Here is a 23,403-nt window from a genome sequence, read left to right on the forward strand (position 1 = left end):
ATTTTCCCGGACCGGGGCAAGAACCCGTGTCCCCTGCATCGGCAGGCGGACTCTCAACCACTGCGCCAGCAGGGAAGCCCTACGTGACTCTTTTTGAATTATGGTTTTCTCAGGGTATATGCCCAGTAGTGGGATTGCTGGGTCATATGGTAGTTCTATTTGTAGTTTTTTAAGGAACCTCCATACTGTTCTCCACAGTGGCTGTATCAATTTACATTCCCACCAACAGTGCAAGAGGGTTCCCTTTTCTCCACACCCTCTCCAGCATTTATTGTTTCTAGATTTTTTTTTTTAAAGATACCTCTAAAATTTTATTGAGGTCATAAAAGAACAAAAGAATTAGAAACATTTCTTATTATTTCAAGACATTCCAGGTTTCTTTTTTTTTTTTTTTTTAACATCTTTATTGGGGTATAATTGCTTTACAATGGTGTGTTGGTTTCTGCTTTATAACAAAGTGAATCAGTTATACATATACATATGTTCCCATATCTCTTCCCTCTTGCGTCTCCCTCCCTCCCACCCTCCCTATCCCACCCCTCCAGGCGGTCACAAAGCACCGAGCTGATATCCCTGTTCCATGCGGCTGCTTCCCACTAGCTAGCTACCTTACGTTTGGTAGTGTATATATGTCCATGCCTCTCTCTCGCCCTGTCACAGCTCACCCTTCCCCCGCCCCCATATCCTCAAGTCCATTCTCCAGTAAGTCTGTGTCTTTATTCCTCTCTTACCCCTACGTTCTTCATGACATTTTTTTTTCTTAAATTCCATATATATGTGTTAGCATACGGTATTTGTCTTTTTCTTTCTGACTTACTTCACTCTGTATGACAGACTCTAGGTCTATCCACCTCATTACAAATAGCTCAATTTTGTTTCTTTTTATGGCTGAGTAATATTCCATTGTACATATGTGCCACATCTTCTTTATCCATTCATCCGATGATGGGTACTTAGGTTGTTTCCATCTCCAGGCTATTGTGAATAGAGCTGCAATGAACATTTTGGTATATGACTCTTTTTGAATTTTGTTTTTCTCAGGGTATATGCCCAGTAGTGGGATTGCTGGGTCATATGGTAGTTCTATTTGTAGTTTTTTAAGGAACCTCCATACTGTTCTCCATAGTGGCTGAACCAATTCACATTCCCACCAGCAGTGCAAGAGTGTTCCCTTTTCTCGACACCCTCTCCAGCATTTATTGTTTCTAGATTTTTTGATGATGGCCATTCTGACTGGCCTGACTGATATCTCATTGTAATTTTGATTTGCATTTCTCTAATGATTAATGATGTTGAGCATTCTTTCATGTGTTTGTTGGCAGTCTGTGTATCTTCTTTGGAGAAATGTCTATTTAGGTATTCTGCCCATTTTTGGATTGGGTTGTTTGTTTTTTTGTTATTGAGCTGCATGAGCAGCTTATAAATTTTGGTGATTAATCCTTTGTCATTTGCTTCATTTGCAAATATTTTCTCCCATTCTGAGGGTTGTCTTTTGGTCTTGTTTATGGTTTCCTTTGCTGTGCAAAAGCTTTGAAGTTTCATTAGGTCCCATTTGTTTGTTTTTATTTCCATTTCCCTAGGAGGTGAGTCAAAAAGGATCTTGCTGTGATTTATGTCATAGAGTGTTCTGCCTATGTTTTCCTCTAAGAGTTTGATAGTTTCTGGACTTAACATTTAGGTCTTTAATCCATTTTGAGCTTATTTTTGTGTATGGTGTTAGGGAGTGATCTAATCTCATACTTTTACATGTACCTGTCCAGTTTTCTCAGCACCACTTATTGAAGAGGCTGTCCTTTCTCCACTGTACATCCCTGCCTCCTTTATCAAAGATAAGGTGACCATATGTGCGTGGGTTTATCTCTGGGCTTTCTATTCCTGTTCCATTGATCTATCTTTCTGTCTTTGTGCCAGTACCATACTGTCTTGATTACTGTAGCTTTGTAGTATAGTCTGAAGTCAGGGAGCCTGATTCCTCCAGCTCCGTTTTTCGTTCTCAAGATCGCTTTGGCTATTTGGGGTCTTTTGTGTTTCCATACAAAATGTGAAAATTTTTTTCTAGTTCAGTGGTAGATTGACAGGGATTGCATTGAATCTGTAGATTGCTTTGGGTAGTAGAGTCAATTTCACAATGTTGATTCTTCCAATTCAAGAACACGGTATATCTCTTCATCTATTTGTATCATCTTTAATTTCTTTCATCAGTGTCTTATAATTTTCTGCATACAGGTCTTTTGTCTCCTTAGGTAGGTTTATTCCTAGATATTTTATTCTTTTTGTTGCAATCGTAAATGGGAGTGTTTTCTTGATTTCACTTTCAGATTTTGCATCATTAGTGTACAGGAATGCCAGAGATTTCTGTGCATTAATTTTGTATCCTGCTACTTTACCAAATTCATTGATTAGCTCTAGTAGTTTTCTGGTAGCATCTTTAGGATTCTCTATTTATAGTATCACGTCATCTGCAAACAGTGACAGCTTTACTTCTTTTCCGATTTGGATTCCTTTTCTTCTCTGATTGCTGTGGCTAAAACTTCCAAAACTATGTTGAATAAGAGTGGTGAGAGTGGGCAACCTTGTCTTGTTCCTAATCTTAGTGGAAATGCTTTCCGTTTTTCACCACTGAGGACGATGTTGGCTGTGGGTTTGTCATATATGGCCTTTATTATGTTGAGGAAGGTTCCCTCTATGCCTACTTTCTGCAAGGTTTTTATCATAAATGGGTGTTGAATTTTGTCAAAAGCTTTCTCTGCATCTATTGAGATGATCATATGGTTTTTCTCCTTCAGTTTGTTAATATGGTGTATCACATTGATTGATTTGCGTATATTGAATAATCCTTGTATTCCTGGAATAAACCCCACTTGATCATGGTGTATGATCCGTTTAATGTGCTGTTGGATTCTGTTTGCTATTATTTTGTTGAGGAGTTTTGCATCTATGTTCATCAGTGATATTGGCCTATAGTTTTCTTTCTTTGTGACATCCTTGTCTGGTTTTGGTGTCAGGGTGATGGTGGCCTCATAGAAAGAGTTTGGGAGTGTTCTTCCCTCTGCTATATTTTGGAAGAGTTTGAGAAGGATAGGTGTTAGCTCTTCTCTAAATGTTTGATAGAATTCGCCTGTGAAGCCATCTGGTCCTGGGCTTTTGTTTGTTGGAATATTTTAAATCACAGTTTCAATTTCAGTGCTTGTGATTGGTCTGTTCATATTTTCTATTTCTTCCTGACTCAGTCTTGGCAGGTTGTGCATTTCTAAGAATTTGTCCATTTCTTCCAGGTTGTGCATTTTATTGGCATAGAGTTGCTTGTAGTAATCTCTCATGATCTTTTGTATTTCTGCAGTGTCAGTTGTTACTTCTCCTTTTTCATTTCTAATTCTATTGATTTGAGTCTTCTCCCTTTTTTTCTGGATGAGTCTGGCTAATGGTTTGTCAATTTTGTTTATCTTCTCAAAGAACCAGCTTTTAGTTTTATTGATCTTTGCTATCGTTTCGTTCATTTCTTTTTCATTTATTTCTGATCTGATTTTTATGATTTCTTTCCTTCTGCTAACTTTGGGGTTTTTTGGTTCTTCTTTCTCTCATTGCTTTAGGTGCAAGGCTAGGTTGTTTATTCGAGATGTTTCCTGTTTCTTAAGGTAGGATTGTATTGCTATAAACTTCCCTCTTAGAATTGCTTTTGCTGCATCCCATAGATTTTGGGTCGTCGTGTCTCCATTGTCATTTGTTTCTAGGTATTTTTAAATTTCCTCTTTGATTTCTTCAGTGATCACTTCGTTATTAAGTAGTGTATTGATTAGCCTCCATGTGTTTGTATTTTTTACAGATCTTTTCCTGTAATTGATATCTAGTCTCATAGCGATGTGGTCGGAAAAGATACTTGATACAATTTCAATTTTCTTAAATTTACCAAGGCTTGATTTGTGACCCAAGATATGATCTATCCTGGAGGATGTTCCATGAGCACTTGAGAAAAATGTGTATTCTGTTGTTTTTGGATGGAATGTCCTATAAATATCAATTAAGTCCATCTTGTTTAATGTATCATTTAAATCTTGTGTTTCCTTATTTATTTTCATTTTGGTTGATCTGTCCATTGGTGAAAGTGGGGTGTTAAAGTCCCCTACGACGAATGTGTTACTGTCCATTTCCCCTTTTATGGCTGTTAGTATTTGCCTTATGTATTGAGGTGCTCCTATGTTGGGTGCATAAATATTTACAATTGTTATATCTTCTTGGATTGATCCCTTGAATATTATGTAGTGTTCTTCTTTGTCTCTTCTAATAGTCTTTATTTTAAAGTCTGTTTTGTCTGATATTAGAATTGCTACTCCAGCTTTCTTTTGGTTTCCATTTGCATGAAGTATCTTTTTCCATCCCCTTACTTTCAGTCTGTATGTGTCTCTAGGTCTGAAGTGGGTCTCTTGTAGACAGCAAATATATGGGTCTTTTTGTATCCATTCAGCCAATCTGTGTCTTTTGGTGGGAGCATTTACTCCATTTACATTTAAGGTAATTATAGATATGTATGTTCCTATTCCCATTTTCTTAATTGTTTTGGGTTCGTTATTGTAGGTCTTTTCCTTCTCTTGTGTTCCTTACCTAGAGAAGTTCCTTTAGTGGTTGTTGTAAAGCTGGTTTGGTGGTGCTGAACTCTCTCAGCTTTTGCTTGTCTGTAAAGGTTTTAACATCTCCATCAAATCTGAATGAGATCCTTGCTGGGTAGAGTAATCTTAGTTGCAGGTTTTTCTCCTTCATCACTTTAAATATGTCCTGCCACTCCCTTCTGGCTTGCAGAGTTTCTGCTGAAAGATCAGCTGTTAACCTTATGGAGATTCCCTTGTGTGTTATTTGTTGTTTTTCCATTGTTGCTTTTAATATGTTATCTTTGTATTTAATTTTTGACAGTTTGATTAATATGTGTCTTGGCCTGTTTCTCCTTGGATTTATCCTGTATGGGAGTCTCTGTGCTTCCTGGACTTGATTAACTATTTCCTTTCCCATATTAGGGAAGTTTTCAACTATAATCTCCTCAAATATTTTCTCAGTCCCTTTCTTTTTCTCTTCTTCTTCTGGAACCCCTATAATTCGAATGTTGGTGCATTTAATGTCCCAGAGGTCTCTGAGACTGTCCTCAGTTCTTTTCGTTCTTTTTTCTTTATTCTGCTCTGCAGTAGTTATTTCCACTATTTTATCTTCCAGGTCACTTATCCGTTCTTCTGCCTCAGTTATTCTGCTATTGATCCCATCTAGAGTATTTTTAATTTCCTTTATTGTGTTGTTCATCATTGTTTCATCTTTAGTTCTTCTAGGTCCTTGTTAAATGTTTCTTGCATTTTGTCTATTCCATTTCCAAGATTTTGGATCATCTTTACTGTCATTATTCTGAATTCTTTTTTAGGTAGACTGCCTATTTCCTCTTCATTTGTTAGGTCTGGTGGGTTTTTATCTTGCTCCTTCATCTGCTGTGTGTTTTTCTGTCTTCTCATTTTGCTTATCTTACTGTGTTTGGGGTCTCCTTTTTGCAGGCTGCAGGTTCGTAGTTCCTGTTGTTTTTGGTGTCTGTCCCCAGTGGCTAAAGTTGGTTCAGTGGGTTGTGTAGGCTTCCTGGTGGAGGGGACTAGTGCCTGTGTTCTGGTGGATGAGGCTGGATCTTGTCTTTCTCGTGGGCAGGTCCACGTCTGGTGGTGTGTTTTGGGGTGTCTGTGGCCTTATTATGATTTTAGGCAGCCTCTCTGCTAATGGGTGGGGTTGTGTTCCTGTCTTGCTAGTTGTTTGGCATAGGATGTCCAGCAGTGTAGCTTGCTGGTCGTTGAGTGAAGCTGGGTGCTGGTGTTGAGATGGAGATCTCTGGGAGATTTTCGCCGTTTGATATTATGTGGAGCTGGGAGGTTCTTGTGGACCAGTGTCCTGAAGTTGGCTCTCCCACCTCAGAGGCACAGCACTGACTCCTGGCTGCAGCACCAAGAGCCTTTCATCCACACGGCTCAGAATAAAAGGGAGAAAAAGTAGAAAGAAAGAATTAGTAGAAGTAGAAAGAAAGAAAGGAGGGAGGAAGGAAGGAAGGAGGTAAGGAAGAAAGAGAGAAAGAAAGAAGATAAAGTAAAATAAAATAAAGATAAAATATAATAAAGTTATTAAAATAAAAAAATAATTATTAAGAGAGAAAAAAGGAAAAGAATTAAAAAAAAAAACGGACTGATAGAACCCTAGGACCAATGGTGGAAGCAAAGCTATACAGACAAAATCTCCCACATAAGCATACACATACACACTCACAAAAAGAGAAAAAGGGGAAAAAAATCATAAATCTTCCTCTCAAAGCCCACCTCCTTAATTTGGGATGATTCGTTTTCTTTTCATGTATTCCACAGATGCAGGGTACATCAAATTGATTGTGGAGCTTTAATCCGCTGCTCCTGAGGCTGCTGGGAGAAATTTCCCTTTCTCTTATTTGTTCGCGCAGCTCCCGGGGGCTCAGCTTTGGATTTGGCCCCGCCTCTGCGTGTAGGTCGCCGGCGGGCGTCTGTTCTTCGCTCAGAGAGGACGGGGTTAAAGGAGCCGCTGATTCCGGCGCCCTGGCTCACTCAGGCCATGGGGAGGGAGGGGCACGTAGTGTGGGGCGGGCCTGTGCGTCAGAGGCCGGCGTGAGGCGCGCCGTGCGTTCTCCCGGGGAAGTTGTTTCTGGATCCCGGGACTCTGGCAGTGGCGGGCTGCACAGGCTCCCCGGAAGCGGGGTGTGGAGAGTGACCAGTGCTCGCACACAGGCTTCTTGGTGGCGGCAGCAGCAGCCTTAGCGTCTCATGCCCGTCTCTGGGGTCCGCGCTGTTAGCCGCGGCTTGCGCCCGTCTCTGGAGCTCCTTTAAGCAGCGCTCTTAATCCCCTTTCCTCGCGCACCAGGAGACAAAGAGGGAAGAAAAAGTCTCTTGCCGCTTCAGCAGCTCCAGACCTTTAACCGGACTCCCTCCCGGCTAGCTGTGGCGCACTAGCCTCTTCAGGCTGTGTTCATGTCGCCAACCCCAGTCCTCTCCCTGCGCTCCGACCGAAGCCTGAGCCTCAACTCCAGGCCCCGCCGGCCCTGGCCGGGGAGCAGACAAGCCTCTCGGGCTGGTGAGTGCTGGTCGACCCTGATCCTCTGTGCGGGAATCTCTCCGCTTTTCCCTCCGCACCCCTGTTGCTGTGCTCTTTTCTGCGGCTCCGAAGCTTCCCCTCTCTGCCACCCGCAGTCTCCGCCCGCGAAGGGGCTTCTAGTGTGTGGAAATCTTTCCTCCTTCACGGCTCCCTCCCACTGGTGCAGGTCCCATCCCTATCCTTTAGTCTCTGTTTATTCTTTTTTCTTTTGCCCTATCCAGGTATGTGGGGGGTTTCTTGCCTTTTGGGAGGTCTGAGGTCTTCTGCCAGCGTTCAGTAGGTGTTCTGTAGGAGTTGTTCCACGTGTAGATGTATTTCTGGTGTATCTGTGGGGAGGAAGGTGATCTCCACGTCTTACGCTTCCGCCATCTTCAGGATGTGTGTTCTATAGTCTCTCATTATTTTAAATATTCTGATTTTATTTGTCAATTTTTCCTTTATCTGAAAAAATTTTTTTTTCTAGTATTCTTGTTTGTTTTGTCTGCTGATTCTTGCTGGAGGTGACTGTTTCCTTATAATTTGGAATTGTAATTTTGGATTGTGAGCTCTCATCTTCAGGGGGCTTGATCTATGGGTTAAGTACCCGTTCCTTCCCGAAAGTTTTGCATTTGCTTCTTCTGGGCTTCCTTCCTGGGTTATCTCTTGTCATGGATCCATTTCATGTTAATTTCTCTTCTTGGAGGGTCCCAGATCCATAGTGTAATTTCAGATCCCAAACCCTTGTGAGTCATAGCCCTGGTGCCTAGAATTCTCAGCAGAGACTTCTTTATTCTAATAAAGTAGGAAGGAACAGATAAGTTTCCTTGCAGTCTCCCTGTACTAGTGAATGAATTTTTCTCATCCACCCCTTTATTGAGCTTGCATCTCTTTGAGAGTTATGGCTTTATGTAGGGATTTTAGTTCCAAATTTCCACCTTGTACCAGATAAGTCTCATTTCCTATGCTTGAATAGATGATGGTCCTGGTTACTGGTCTTGCTGGAATGTGAATCTCCTAGGCCCTCCTGTCTACTGAATAGGAGTTATGCTTCTTGAATAAGAGAGGAGAAAGGAAGAGAGGCCCAGATTGGTTGTTTTAATGTGTTAGTAGCCTTTTTGGAACAGGTGAATATCATCTACTCCAGTGGTGCCAGATTGGTTGTTTTAATGTGTTAGTAGCCTTTTTGGAACAGGTGAATATCATCTACTCCAGTGGTCTTTACCCTCTTTTACTTAAAAGAATTTTGAAAACCAGTGTGCCCTGTAGCACATTTTTAAGTTCCCTTATGAATAATTTCAAATTAAGTTGAAATAATTGCAAAAGATATAACCTCCAGTGTATTTGAAATATTTTCATTTAAAAAAACAGTTATATCACTTTTTAAAATGTTAGTGGCTTGATACCTACCATCATTTATTCAAAATGCACATACAACTTTTTTTTTTTTTGGCTGCACCATGTGGCTTGTGGGATTTTAGTTCCTCGAGCAGGGATTGAACCCAGGCCCTTGGCAGTGAGAGCTCAGAGTCCTAACCACTGGACTGCCAGGGAATTCCCCTACAACTTTTTTTTAAACGTTTGAGACTTTACATCATTTTCTCTTTGAACTCATTTAAAATAATTTATGATGTAATGTTTTGCCTTTAAAAGTATTTTAAATTGTCTTCTTATACTTCTCAGCAACACAAAGCAACATAAAGTTACATTTTATTTCTTGTGATTGTAACTCCTTAAGCGTTGAACACATTTCTCTGGATTGAGTTATTTTTGCAATTATTATGAATAGGCTGTGGCTCAAAATAACAAACACATAACAAAATTTGATAAATACTTAAATAATGGAAATATTTCATGAGGTGGACTTGACGGTCAAGTCTCTCTGGGCAAATACTACTGTGGCTTGAACGAGACAGGAGTCAGTATATTTCACTCTTATTTTAATTAAACATTTTAGTTATTTATTTTATTTTTAATTCTTGGCTGCATTGGGTCTTTGTTGCTGCGCATGGGCTTTCGCTAGTTGTGGCTATTCTTCGTTGTGGTGTGTGGGCTTCTCACTGTGGTGGCTTCTCTTGTTGTGGAGCAAGGTCTCTAGGCGTGTGGGCTTCAGTAGTTGGGGCACATGGGCTCGGTAGTTGTGGATCGCGGGCTCTAGAGCGCAGGCTCAGTAGTTGTTGCGCATGGGCTTAGTTGCTCCGTGGCATGTGGGATCTTCCCGGACCAGGGCTCAAACCCATAGTCCCCTGCATTGGCAGGCGGATTCTTAATCACTGAGCCACCAGGGAAGCCCCACTCTAATTTTGATTTTTATTGATATAAGCACTGAACAACTTTGCTCACATAAATAAGAGGATTTGGAAAAGAAGGAGTTTTGTTCTACCTGTTATTCAGTTCTTTAATTTTCTTTTAATTTTTTCAGCCCCAAATCACATGGTCACATGGTCACATGGTGATCTAGCATCAAAAACTTTTTTTCACAACCTATTAGTCAACAGTTTGATTAGGTTCCCTTCGGATTTTCTAGCAAGCAAAGAACTGAAAAACCATGACTTGCAAAAAGTGAATGGAGTCACTTATTTTCTCACCACATAAGCAAATGTTGGAAACTTGCTCTTTGGTCTGGCGCCCCAGAGATTTTCACACCTGGAATCAGGCGGCACATTGAGATTCTGGGTGGGTGGGAGGTGTGCCTTTCTTTCGTAAAGTCGGAGAACAGAAATTGAGTGGGAAGCTTCTGCGGCAGGTGTTTTCAGGTAGATCAGCTTTAGTGGGGAGGGCTTTTGGAAGTTGAGGATCTGGAATGGAAAATGGTTCCCTTTTGAGACTGCCAGGCCTGAGCACCCCCTGGAGAGTTTTCCAGACCCTCAGTCATTTGTTTGAGGGAAGTCTTCCTGGAAGAAGAGGGCTTTGCAGCTGGATTGTAAGCTCTGTGAATAGTGACCACATCTGTGTCTGGGTGGTGCTTAGCAAGTTCAAGGTGGATGATAATAAGCTAACATTTATTGTGTGTTTACCATCACATTGACACCTGCCTTAACTCAGTCAGTCCACATGTAAGTCCATGAGGAGTTTGTTCTCACTGATTCCATCTCACACATGAGGTGCTGAAGACCAGATGGACAAAGAACATTTTAAAGGTGCCTGAGTGGTACATAGTAGAACTGGGGCCTGAATCCCAAAGAGTCTGTCTAACATCAAAGCAGCAAAGTGAGGCCTCAGGGTGGCCCTCTGACTCCCCTTCCCTTCTCTTCAGTCAGGGAGAGAAGAGAAGAGATTGCTTCTTGGATAATTAAAAATAATAGAACGGTAGTGTTGGAAATGGCTTTTTAAATGAGCAACCTGCTATGGGGTGAGTTAGCTTTTCTCAGTCCTGGTACCTCATGTGTAAAACAGGGATGTGATGCTGATGCTGATGGTGATGGGGATGATGATGGTGGTAGCAATACCTACTGCATAAGGGAGTAGTTATCTCATAGCCAGTACCTGCCACTGCTGGACACTTAGCTCTTTCTTAGTTTAGGCAAACATCTGTCTTCCATCCCCTCATCTACAAAACACTTTTCTAATAACAAGCTTTCAGCTGTTTGATGTTTAAATACCTATTCCCTTTATTGTCTCTTCTCCAGGATAAATCTCATGAGTCCTTTGTCTAAATGGAAGTTATAATTTTTTTTTTTTCCCCAGACGTGCAGGCTCAGCGGCCATGGCTCACGGGCCCAGCCGCTCCGCGGCATGTGGGATCCTCCCGGACCGGGACATGAACCCGTGTCCCCTGCATTGGCATGCGGACTCTCAACCACTGAGCCACCAGGGAAGCCTGTAAGTTATAATTTTAATACTCCTTATTTTCCTGGTCACTCTCCTCCGGATATATTCTCATTTGTCAAAATGACTTTAAAAATATGGTACCCAGATTGTATCGCCGTATTCCAGATGTGGTTTGACTGGGGCAGAATGCTGTGAAATTGCTCTTTCCCTGGATCTTTAGATGTCATCTAAACACTTAATGGTTCTTCCTAAGGGTCCTCACTGTTGACTCGGTAAACTTCTGTTAAGTCACCATCCACAGATTATGATGCAAGTCGGCTGCAAACCCCATCTCCCATCCCATCTTACAGTTTTGCAGGGGACAGCTTGAAACCTTGAACATGGGACTTTACATTTACCTCTGTGAAATTTCATTTTGTTGCCCACAGTCCATATTCTAGCTTGTCCAAGTGGTTCTGAATCCTGATTCTGTTCATTAAGGAGGAGAGCACAGCGCATGATGGTGTAAGGTGAACAGGGTGGCTTAGGAGAAAGAGCAGTGAGTGAATGGTGTTGCAGACATCCAAGCCAGTTGGGTCATCACTATTTTAGGTTCTTTCTCTTTGATAGCAATCCCTTCTATTATTTAGAGATAGGTGAAGGATATGTTTCCCCGCCCCCTACTAAATGCACTCTTGTAAGTTCCGTGATGTCCCAGCTCCCTGTCCCTTGGGCATTCTTCTCTGCACTTTGCATACTCGGGGTAGATGAAGTAATGCTTGAGCAGAGGATTCAGCTAACTATCTAATTGCAACCAGATGACAAACCTCCACAAACACTGGTGGAATCCTAAGGCCTGGGAGCTACTCCGAAAGGCACGGGCTACCGGGCTCGGTGGATTTTTCCACTCCATTCACACATGGCTGACAACGCCTGTGAAATCTTTTAGCCAATCCATGGATCTTGAACAGCATTCAGTTCAGCAACAAAAATATTTTCTAACATCCATTCTGCTAATTAACAGAAGTGGTTAGTGTGGATCAGAGATTAAGTTGGCTGGAATGCTTGTCAGTAGCTGCCTGTTGGGTGTGGGATTTTCATGGGAGTGTTCCAAATGCTAACTGCCTGTGCCTGGGCTGTGTATCCCCATTAAGGAACTTCAGAGGTTAAATAACCTCCTCTGGGCTATCCGTGGATAACAATGCTATATGTGACTATGGGGGTTAATTTTATGTGCCAGCTGGACTGGGCCACAGGGTGCCCAGATATTTGGTTGAACATTGTGTCTGGGTGTGTCCATGAGGGTGTTTCTGGTTGAGGTTGAATATTTAATTAGTAGCCTGAGTGAAGCAGATTGCCCTCCATAAGGTGGGTGGGCCTCATCCAATCTGTTGTGGATCTGAGTAGAACAAAAAGGCTGACAAAAAGAGGGAACTTCTGCCTATTTGAACTGAGACAGTGATTTTTTTCCTGCCTTCAGACCGGAACAGAAAAATGGTCTCTTCTCGGGTCTTGAGGCTGCTGGCTTTTGACTGGAACTTATGCCATAGGATCTGCTGGGTCTCCAGTTTGCCTGCAGATCTTGGGATTTCTTAGCCCCCATAATCGTGTGGGCCTATTCCTTGTAATAAATCTCTCTCTCTCTCTCTATCTCTTTCTATGTATGTATATATCTCCTACTGGTTCTGGTTCTCTGGAGAACCCTAATACAGGTATGTATGTATTGCCTTCTGTGCAGAAGTATTGTGAAGTAAGTTATAACAAGGTAGCAGATTGGGAGATGGGTGCTAGGTTTTCTTCCCCACTGTTGCTGCCAACTGGCTCTGCATGCCACAAAGTGGTCCTGTGAGTATCACCATGGTCACACAGAGAGGTCCCATCTAGGCACCCATCTGTTATGCAACAGGACTGATACACATCCTACAATGTCACGTGGCGTGACTTCTCTGTGGGTGGTGGGGGAAAGGGAGCCTGCAAAGCAGAGTTGGCAGTGGGTTTGCATTCCAGTAGTAGGGGTCTGCCTCATTTTGGGGGCAAGTGTGAGAGTGACTTGATACCAGGGAAGGGAGCCCTCATTGCCTGGCACAGGGCGTCTGGGTTCCAGCTCCAGCTGTTGCTGAGAGTTTTCTGGGAGCACCAGCTGCGCAGCCCCTGGAGATCTGGGGCCCCTCGGGAGTGGCAGCTCCTCTGCAGAGGGTGAGAGTAGAGAGGGAGGATACCCACCATTCCAATGAGAAGTGGGCTTGAGTGCAGCACTTTGCACTGGGAGAAGTTAGGGAGGGGCTTTTCCATCTGGCTTGGTGCCCAGGAAACCCAGAGTGGGGTCTTGGGGTCAGTGTATGACAGTCCTGCCCCTTGCATCACATTTTGTGACTGTGATGGGTGTGCCCCTTCCTGGGTCTCAGTCTCCTCATCTTTTGGAGTGATGAGATTGCTTTTTGGTCTCTCTCAGGCTCTGCATTCTAAATGGGGACAGAGGCCTACCTCCCTCTAGTACACAGACTCTTGATATACAAATGGAGTATGTCAAATATATAGACTCCCATGGTTCAAAATATTGAATAATTTTCCTTCACATTTTCTTGCACAAATGAGTAACAGTTGAATTTTAATATTTTGCTAATAATGATGCTAGGTGATTGGAATGTGGAAAGAGATTTTAAGAAATGCTCAGAAAAGACAGATAAAGGCTTCATATTGCTGAGTGACTCAGTGAGCATTTGTAGGACAATGATGTTTCTGTCATTTTCTCATGCTCATTAAAAAAGGCATGTGGAGATTCTGGGTCCATAGAGTTCTGTCTTTCCTCCCTAAAAGCGTCGCATTTGTTTTAATTCTCAGCGTGACTGATTTGGAGACAGGCAGCCCTTCTCTAAAGTGCAGATCATCTTGACTTCAAAACAGTGATAGGTTCAGTCTTCACATTTTCGTGACCAAATGGAGAACAGGATCGCGGAAACCATTTTGCCCCCTGGCTCACATTGGCAGGGCCGGAGCAAGGCTGCAGGAGGTAAATGGATGCAGCGTATCGACCTGGTTACCATGCAACTGAATAATTATGGTGGCATCATTTTTCTGCATTCGGTCAAAACTGCACACAGAGCAATCTGACGGTGCCCATTGGTCTAGACCATTTTTCTTCATAAAAGCCACTGCATTTGTCTCCTTTTACATGCAACTCAGATAACTTACTTCTGAGGTACAGATGTACCCGTTTTCAAAATCCTCTGGAAGTCTCTCCTCAACTTTTCCTTTCGTGCACCTAGCAAAGTGTCCTGAGTGTAACAGGCAGTCAATAAATATCTGTTGTGGCTGATGAGGACAGGAGTGAAATTGAGGAAGCCTTTCGTGGGTTTATAATGGCCACGCCGTGCAGTAGATTGGTGCGAGGGGTCGCCAGAAACAGCCGATGATTACCGCTACAGCCCCGTCTCCCTCGGTAAGCCTTTGATTGAAAGGCGATACAGGTATCTTTTTGCTGCATTAGGAGGAAAAGGTATATGGAGATTTGACGTGTGTGGTGTTTCATAACTTTCTCTCCATCAAACAGTGACATTTGTCTTCTTTCATCTAAGGCTGAATCATTTGTGAAATGGAGACCTAAATTTTAAGGCGCAGAACATTTCAAGTTAACCATCCTTGAGAAAGCTTGCTTCATGTTTTTTTCTGCCCAAATGGGGAGTAAGAATATAGAAACCGGTTACCTCTTGATAATAGCACTTCTGAGTCAGAGCACGGGGAGGGGCGGCTGCAGGAAGCTGCCTGACACCGCTGACTTGTTTTGCTTTTGATTCATTTAACAGCTGCAACCCAGACAGTGGAATCTGCGTGGGGCGATGGTAGGGGGGAGCCAGAGGGTGGTTTTGGGGAGCAAGGATAAAGGAAAATCCTGCACAGTGACATTTCCTGGAGGCCCATCCTGTGCCAGACACTGTACCAGGCAGTGGGAATCCAAAGATGAATATGGTCTCTGTCCCCAAGGAGCTCCTGGTTAAATGAGGGAAGTGGACCAGGAAGCAAATGCTTCCAGCACAGAGAGGTCCGTGGTGACACAGAAGGGCAGCTCTTATCTGAGGTCAGAGCCTTTGGTGGGTGAGGAGACCAGACTGGCAGGCAGATGGAAGAGATGAGATCCAGGCAGGGAGACCTGGGGTGAAGGGGTCACGGTGCGGGCGAAGCCCACCTGTATCAGAGCCCCGTGGAAGGAGCTGGACGCTAAACCAGACAATCCCTGAGTGCTGGGGTCAGAAAGGAGGGATCGTCATCTGCAGGAGGAGGAAAGGGGAATAGGAATGAGGGAACAGAGAGAAAGGCTCCCTCCCACCAGCAGTCTGGCCCTGGTGTAGGGCCCAGACACAGCATCCTGTGGGAAAAGGGCAAAGACTGGAGAGGTGATGGGAGGAAAGGCGATTTTTGCGTTTGGGTTGCACAGGGATGTGGTCGCACTGCTGCAGGCTTTCCAGCAGAGGGCAGGAGAGGCCCGTGCATGAGGCTCGGACAGCACGGGCTGCAGGGGCTGGGAGGTCAGGAAGATGGGGAGAAAGGATGAGGAGGAAAAGCTAGGCCCAAGTCTTCTTTCCAAGAAAGACTCGCTAGGCGGACATTTCCCAGCCCCTGGCTTCTACAGAGCTGGGTGGAAATTGTGACACGGGGTGGCCCGTGCAGAGGGTTCATTTAGAAGGTGACTCCAGGCAGCACCTGCGAGGACCTGGCTCTGAGCTTCTGCTTCGGGCCTCCTCGCCTGTCTGCTCTGCGCCTAGCCGGCGGTTCAGAAGCGGGGATGACCTGTCCCCCTCCTTGGCCTGTGTTGCTCCTGATTCAGGACATCTGGTTTGCGAGAGAGGCTCGTGTGGGTGGACATCCCCGCATCCTCAGTTCCACACCTCAGGACCTCGGTGGGGGGTGGTGGGGGTCGTGTCTCTGTCGCGGCATCAATCAAACCCTTCCCCATCCCTGGAAACTGCGGAAGGACCCTGTCCTGCCATCCAGTTGTGGGCAGTCAAGTGGGAGAGCTTTGAGCCGAAGTCTTGGGGTCAGGCTCTGGCTGGGACCTCCCCTCATCTCTCTGAGACTCAATTTTCGCTTCCGAGAAGCAGAGATTAGAAAACCAGCTCTTACCCAGCGCTGTTAGGAATCTGAAATGAGATAATTGCATAAACACTTTTCTGAACAGTTAAGTGGTACAGAAATGTGATTTTATGTCATTGATCATCTGTTTCAGGCATGAAGGTTCTGTGAGGCCAGGGATGGGGTCTTATCCATCCCCCTGCCTCTGTGGGGCTGAGCACTGTTTTTGTGGATGGAAGCCGGTCCCTGAGGAAGGGGTGGGCAGTGAGTGCCGTCCTGGTCAGCACCGGCTCCTTATAGGACGGGTTGCAGTGGGGCAGTGGATGAGGCCAAGAGGCTGCTGCCCAGGCCCGACCTGTTCTGAGACAGTGGATGTTCTGAGGACAGAGAATAAAGATTCCGGAGTCCCCATGGAGGTGGCACCTCCCACAGGAAGCTTTCCTAGAGCAGATTGGGCGCATTTGTAACGCCACGTGGCCCAGGGTGGCAGGGAGGGGTCAGGGATGGCAGAAGTAGGCCAGGCAGGCAAGGTCGAGGGCTGGAAACGAGCCCCAGTGCCGCTGGTGCTGGGAGCTGGGCTGCCTTTTCTTCTCTGGCCGTTCCCCTTTCTAGCTGGCGAGAGCTTTTGATCGCAGCCCCTTGGGTGCACAGGAGAGACCGCTGCATAGCTCACAAGCGTCCTGGATTCCTTAACCTGTCTTCCTTCTTTCTGGAGAGCAGACGTGTGTGTGGGGCGTTCACAGGCTCCGACAAGTCCCATTTCCTTACTAATAAATATTCCTCCTCTCCTCTCTGAGCTAAAAGAAAAAGTCCAGAGGAAGAACAAGTTACCCATTTGTCACCGGCTCCTCCATCCAGACCAGGGGACACATTTTGCTGTTGCTTGTGGCCAACTCGGGGAAACAAGGATGAGGGATGTGCTTGTTTCTTTCCAATTGGTTTAATCCTGCTTGGAAGGGGCAGCCCTGCCCTTGACCCTGGCCTGGTCGCAGCTGGGAGAGTTGCAGGAGGAGGGGGAGGGCAGTGCGGGGCAGCGGCTCAGGCAGGGGCCATAGGAGACCAGACAAAAGCAGGGAGGAGCGGGGAGAGGGAATAGAAGGTTGGGGACACTGACCAGGGGATGCTCTGCCCCCCAGGGGAGGAGAGGAGGAAGGTTCCCAAACCAAAGAGGGTACGGGCCTGCGGAGAGCCCAGAGCTCTGGCTACCTTTACCTAAGGCGCTCGGCACCTCCTTGGTGACGGCCGTGCTGGTCATTTGTTAACAGGAGCATCTTGTCCAGCAAGCAGACTGTCGGAGCTCCGGCCTGGCAGCCACTAGCCTGGCGTGTCTGCATCCTGCGGGCTGTCTACCCGCTACGCTGGGGGGCGTCTCCAGGCTCTAAGATGCTTCTGTTTTCTCTGGTATTTGCTCATCCCTGTTTAATGTACTTTGCAGCCTCTTACAGAGAACACAGACCGTGGCCAGACCACGCCTGGCCGTCGCCAGATCACAAGCCAGGTCTTGGTGGTGCCGGGGCATGTGTCTTTGTCACGATGAGCTCTCGTGATTGCAGATGTTCTGGGACCTGTCACAGGGACCCAGAAACAATTGTTTAATATTATCTGTCAGAGTCCTGGGCAAGGAAGGCAGACCCCGTGTTGGGGGTCTCAGTTCCAACCTGGCTGTGTGATATGGGTGAGGGTCACAGCTCCTTGGGCCTCGTCCTTTCTCATCTGCAAAGTGGCGGGAAACCCATCGCTGCCCTGTCACGCCCTTCAGGTTGTTTGGATTCGAGGTGACGTTTAGTGTATGTGAGTCTCTCTGTGTCCCGTGAAGGAGGGTGTCAATGGAGCTGCTGTGATGGTTATTCTTTGGGGGAGGTTGGCGAGCTCTCTCTCTCTGCTCTCCATCCCCCTGTCCCCCCTCTGTGCTGCCTGTTCCCGCCCGCCCTGCAAGCTGGCCCCGCGCACCCCCCGGACGCGGCCAGTCCCACGGCCCCGGTGGGAGCCACCCACCCAGTGGGCTCCGTGGTGTGGTGCCCAGTGGAGGAAGGGAGGACGCCCTTCTGGCCTGTGCTGTCTTCTTTGACATCAGCCTGGAATGTTCTGGAAGCTGCCAGCAGGGGGCAGTAGCACCCCACACTTTGACCCCTCACCTCTGCTTCCCCACTGGGGCCAGAAGCTCACCTCAGCGAGCGGTGTGTGCGGCAGGCAGGTCAGGAGTGAACCCCTGACCTGGGCCGTGTGTGATGGGTGTGGCAGGGCCACCTCGAGAGCCAGACGTGGCTCTAAGTGCTGACTTCCTTGGGGGAGCAGGAGCTTCAGGGGGTGCTGTCCTGGGTGATGCTGACCAGCGGTGAGGCCCCCAGCGCCGTCCTCAGCGGCTGCTTGTGTCCACCGAGCGCCCTGTCCCGAGGGAGGGGCCACGGGGTTGGCTCCGTTGAGCACAGAGGATGGGCTGGGAGCAGGCAGGTGGGTCACTTGGTGGCCTGGGCCCCTGCCCCCTGCCCAGACCTCTGCCCTCAGCCGCCACTGTGAGCTGGCCCCGCCTACCCGCCCCCTGCCCCAGACGCGGCCAGTCCCATGGCCCCTCCACTCCTGACGTGAGCCCCGGCCCCTCCTGGCCCAGCTCCCGGGGGCCCGGTTCCTGCACTCAGCCACCTCCTCTCCTCTGCATTCCTGGCACCGCTGCATTGAGGTGGAAGGTACCTGGGTACCAGGTCCCTTTCCCAGCAGTTACTCCCCTCGCCCAACATTTGGATGACGTCGCAGGATGAGGCTTACTGACCACAGGGGACTCATTCCAGGATTTCTAGGGACTCCTGGCCTCTGAGGAAAGAAGAATAACACGGATCTTGTGTATCTATTGTGCTTTGCCCATAGGGAGTTTTTGAGGGCTGGGTGGTGGTGGGCTTTAAGGCAGGTAGTGTCAGTGTTTCCCATTGTTATTGTTCCCTCCTCCATCTGAAACAAGAGCCAGTCATGTCCTGAACCTTGGCAATCACTTGGCTTCCCATGGGTGATGGGGGGATCTCTCTCACAGGGCCCATCTCCCCAGAAAGCAGGAATCACACACTGTCTACTTACACCTGAGAAATACTCGGTGCTGTGGAGTATTCTGATATGAGGGTGTCACGGTGTCTTGTTTTCTCCACTCCTATGTTTTCCAGTGTTGCTGTTATTAAATTATTCATTCGGTAACATTTATTCACTCACTCACTGGTTTATTGGTATTTATTGAGCACCTACTATGCACCAAGTGCTTTTTTTTTTTCTTTTTAAAGTTAGGGGAATTGAGATCCCATTTCAGGCCCTGTGAATAGTCTCACCCCGCCCTCTTCTAATGAAACACAGCTGTGGCTCCAGATGTGGGGATAGAGGGGTGAGCAGGACAGAGCCAGGGGAGAGAGCTGGGCTCGTATGTAGCAAAGCAGAACTGGGAGGGAGAAGAGATGCGACAGATGTTGGGGGAGAAGAGGACAGATCAGGGTAAGAGGCAGGACAGACTGGGGAAGGAGACAAGATGGATGGGTTGGCCGATCTGGGGACAGGCAGAGGGAAGGAGACAGGAACGGGGAGGAGGGGGCAAGGGGCACGGCTCGGGGAGAGGCAGTGAGGAACACTGGGCAGAGGGGCCCGGGGGGTGGGGCGAGAGGATGGCATGGTCTCAGGAGAGAGTCCGCAGTTCAGGTTTGGGACTGGAATCCCTGAGTAGGAAGTGATGGGGCACAGTTCAGACCCAGGTTCCGGGGGCCTAGAGGTCACAGGTGTAGCCGCAGAGCTGGCCGCCAGTGGCTGGCAGCCCGCGTCGGGGGGTGGGTGGGGGGCGTGCATCCCTGATGGCCAGCTCTTCCGTGTGCTGTGCAGGTGTGGGTGACCAGGTGCTCTGGGAATAATGGCATCAACAGGCAAAGCCCCTGCCTTCAGGGAGCTCCCACTTAGTGGCCAGAGCCAGCTAGAAGCAGAATGAGCGCAGGGTTTGGTGACGAAATGAGGTTTGTCCTCTGGCCCCTCCCTGCTCCAAGCAGAGCTCCCCACTGCCAGCCCCCTCCCCTGGTGGTCCTCAGCTAGGCTGTGTCTGCCTTTCTCTCATCGAAGTTTCAAAACATACTAGCTCTGTGTCCCTTTCCTGAGTATTCTCCTGGTTGTCAGGAGCAACTTTAATAAGTTATGGTATTAAGGACTCTTACTGACTCCACGGATGATGCCTTCCAGGTAGCGTTTATTCTTTGGAGCCATAAATAGCTTAAGGCAACATAGTAAGTAAAACAGGACCACAGGCGGCCAGGCAGGGCCAGTGGGAGGATAATGGGAGAAATCTGGACTCAAGGGGCATCAAACCCCACCCTGTAGATGGCTAAGCTATCCTCCTTATCCATGCATCAGGACCCCATTTTTACGACGTCCAAGGAAATCTCTGGGGAAGTGGGTTCCACTCTTCTCTCATTGGTTCTAAGGTTCCTAATAGCCACACAGATGCCCTGATGCCTAAAGGCCGTCCCCCTCCCCCTCTCCTCCTTCCCAGCTGAGATCTGAGCGGCATCCCCTTCCAACCCCGGTGAAGGTGGACAGCCGCGGAGCTTTTTTCTTTATTTTGTGAAGGTTCTTTCTGATTCTCTCTTTCAGCTCTTTTCTCCTCAAGTTCAAAGAGAATCAGGTTCCTTTAACCTTTCCTCAAGCTTCTTGCTCTTTAATCCCTAATCATTTCTGCAGTTTCTGTCCTCTAAATCTTTTCCAGTTCTTGCTTCTCAAGGGAAACCTTAAATTGGACACATTAGGAGTTTGGGGAGTTTTAATGGGGTGATGGCTCCTTGGTTCATATCTAATATTGCAACATAATAATGATAAAAAAGTGAATGTTTTCATTTTTCCTCCTGTGTCAGCTCTGTTTGTAGGGCTTCTTGTATGTATCTTAATTTAATCTTCATAACAGCTGGCCTATGAGGAAGGCATTATGATTCCATTTTACAGATGAGAAAAACTAGGCTGAGATAAGTTAAAGTCATTTGTGCGAAGTCACACCCTAGTTAATGTAAGAGGCAGGTAGGGGTTGGGGGAGGGTGCTACAGAGCTCGAAGTTGACTTTTGTAAATATGGAAATTTGTTCTAATTCTAATTTAAAAAATCTTAATAATTCATGCAGATATTTTGCGTTGTGCTTTATACAAAACCCACTGTGCTCGGCCCCGGGCGTCCCCGGGAGTCCCGACCAGCAGGACAAATCCTTGTGAGTCCGAGGAGGAACCTGTAGGGGTTGAAAAGAGAAGAAGGGGCAGGAGACGCGAAAGAATGGAGGCAAGACAAAATCCTGATCAAGCCTCAAACTTTTATTGCTGCAGTAGCTGTATTTATACAGTACAGAGAAAGGGGGGCGGGATCCAGAATAAGGGAAGTACTTGGCAAATTATCATTGGTGCTGCGTGCGCGGGCTTTCGTTTTAGGCGCGGGCTTTTATCTCATTAAGCAGGAAGAGAAGCAGGATGTCGGCCATCTTCTAATGGCGAAAACTTCTTGGCTCCCAACAACCCACATTTGTTTTAGTGTAAGAATAACACTTTTTATTTCGATGAACCTCGGGATAGAATTGATGCTCTGGGGAGACATGCCATGTCTACGTTGTGGCCTCAGGTCCCCAGGGCACACCCCCATGCCCCTTTGGGCTTCAAACACCCCAGAGGACAATTTCTGTTCTGAGTCCTGAGACCTGTCCTCTAGCATCACCACATAGCTGGACAGCTTTATAGGTATCTTTTCTCCTGGAGCACCAGTTCCTCAACTTCTAAGAAACGAATGATTTGTTTCTTAGAGTCGTTTTGAAGAGAATGTAAAATAATAGATACGAGGGGGTCTGCGAAGTGCGAAAGCATGACAGGCTTGGTGAATGTTTACATTTTGACATCGGGAGGCCGTTTGAGCTGATCTGAGCCTCTGATTTACTCTGGCCCTAGATTTATTTTCCTATGCTTCCACAGATTTATTCTACGAAGAGTTTCTATTTAGCCCCATCTCTGCTTCCCAGGGTCCATATGAAGTCTGTGTTTCCCTGACTTGATTCCTCTGCCTGATTAATAGAATTTCCCTCCAAGTGAGGAGGGTGGCTGCAGGGCAGGGGGGCGTCCCCGCCCGTGAGAGCCGACATAGCCGCCCCTGAAGTTGGAATTTTCACAGAACACTCACCCTACCTGAGCATCGGCATCTTTCAAGTATCCAGATGGAGCACGCCATGCAGGGATGCTGCTTATGGAAATGAGATGACACCGAGTTGATGCAACAGTCAGTGGATATGTATGCAGCGCCTGCTCTGAGCCAGACGCTGCTCTAGGGCTTGAGAGATATCAACAAGCCCAGCAGACAAAGATTCCTGCCCTTGGGAGCTTGGATTCCAGTGTGTACATACATGAGGTGTAAACATAAGTAAAGGTATGAATAAGCAAAATGTACAGTCTGTTAGAAAGAGAGAAAGGAGAGAGTAAGCAGAGAGAGGGGCATCAGGAGTGTTGGATGGTGGGTGCTACTTGTAAATGGGGGTCAGGATGAGCCTTGCCAGGAAAGTGAGATTTGCACAGCCTCCTTCAGGTCTCCATCTGAGGTCGGTCAAATTGATGTCTGTGGGCAGGGTGGAAGGACCAGATGGAAGAAAGGAATTAAGGCAGGATTAAGCCTGGCATGTCTGAGGAGTATCAGAGTAGCCGGTGCGGCTGAAGTGGACACGAGGAGAAGAACAGCAGGAGAAAAGGTCAGAGAGGACGAGGGGAGGGCACAATATATCTAGAGCCTTCTCGGCTTGTCCTCTAAGTGAAACGGGAGCCTTCTCAGGGTTTGAGGCAGAAAAATGACATCACGTGACATCTTTTCAGCTTAGCCAGCCCCCCCTAAAAAATTCCACACCAGTTCCCTGGCTGAAGTTCGCAGGCCCTGGGAGTCAGAGGTGGGCGGTAGTTCTGCTGGAGCCACCTGGTCTGAGAGTGAGGAGAGGTGGCTGCTGGGGGGAGAGTCAGGGGGCCTGTGACCGTGCCACGAGGAGGGAGAGTGGGCCCTCAGAAGACAGACACGGACTGTCCACCACCCTCAGTTAGCTGGTGCTGCAGATAGGACCTGGGCATAAATAACACTCCAGTAAAAGGCTCTGGGAGTTCAGAGAAGGATGAGATTAATACAGATTCTGAGGATTCAAGGTTTAATTATGGGGGATGCCATTTAATCTGGGACTTAGATAGTAGGGTTTGGATATGAGCGAAGGGGCATCCTGCTGGAAATAGCTGAAATGTGCACTGGGGTAGAAAAACAAAGGAACAGCCGTGGTAACTGGTTCTACTTCATTGGATTGTAGGATGTATGAGGGGAAGGGTGGAAAGTTAGGTTGATTTGTGAGGCCCTCAAATACTACTTTGGATGCTCTGAGGAGATAAGTATAGCATTGTTATTCTACGTTTAAAGGATCAGGACATAAACTTGCTAGAATTCTAGAACTACTTGGTAAGGAGAGAGAGGGGTTAAGAACCA

This window comes from Phocoena phocoena, chromosome 9, assembly GCF_963924675.1.
Source record: "Phocoena phocoena chromosome 9, mPhoPho1.1, whole genome shotgun sequence".
Taxonomy (NCBI): Eukaryota; Metazoa; Chordata; class Mammalia; order Artiodactyla; family Phocoenidae; genus Phocoena; species Phocoena phocoena.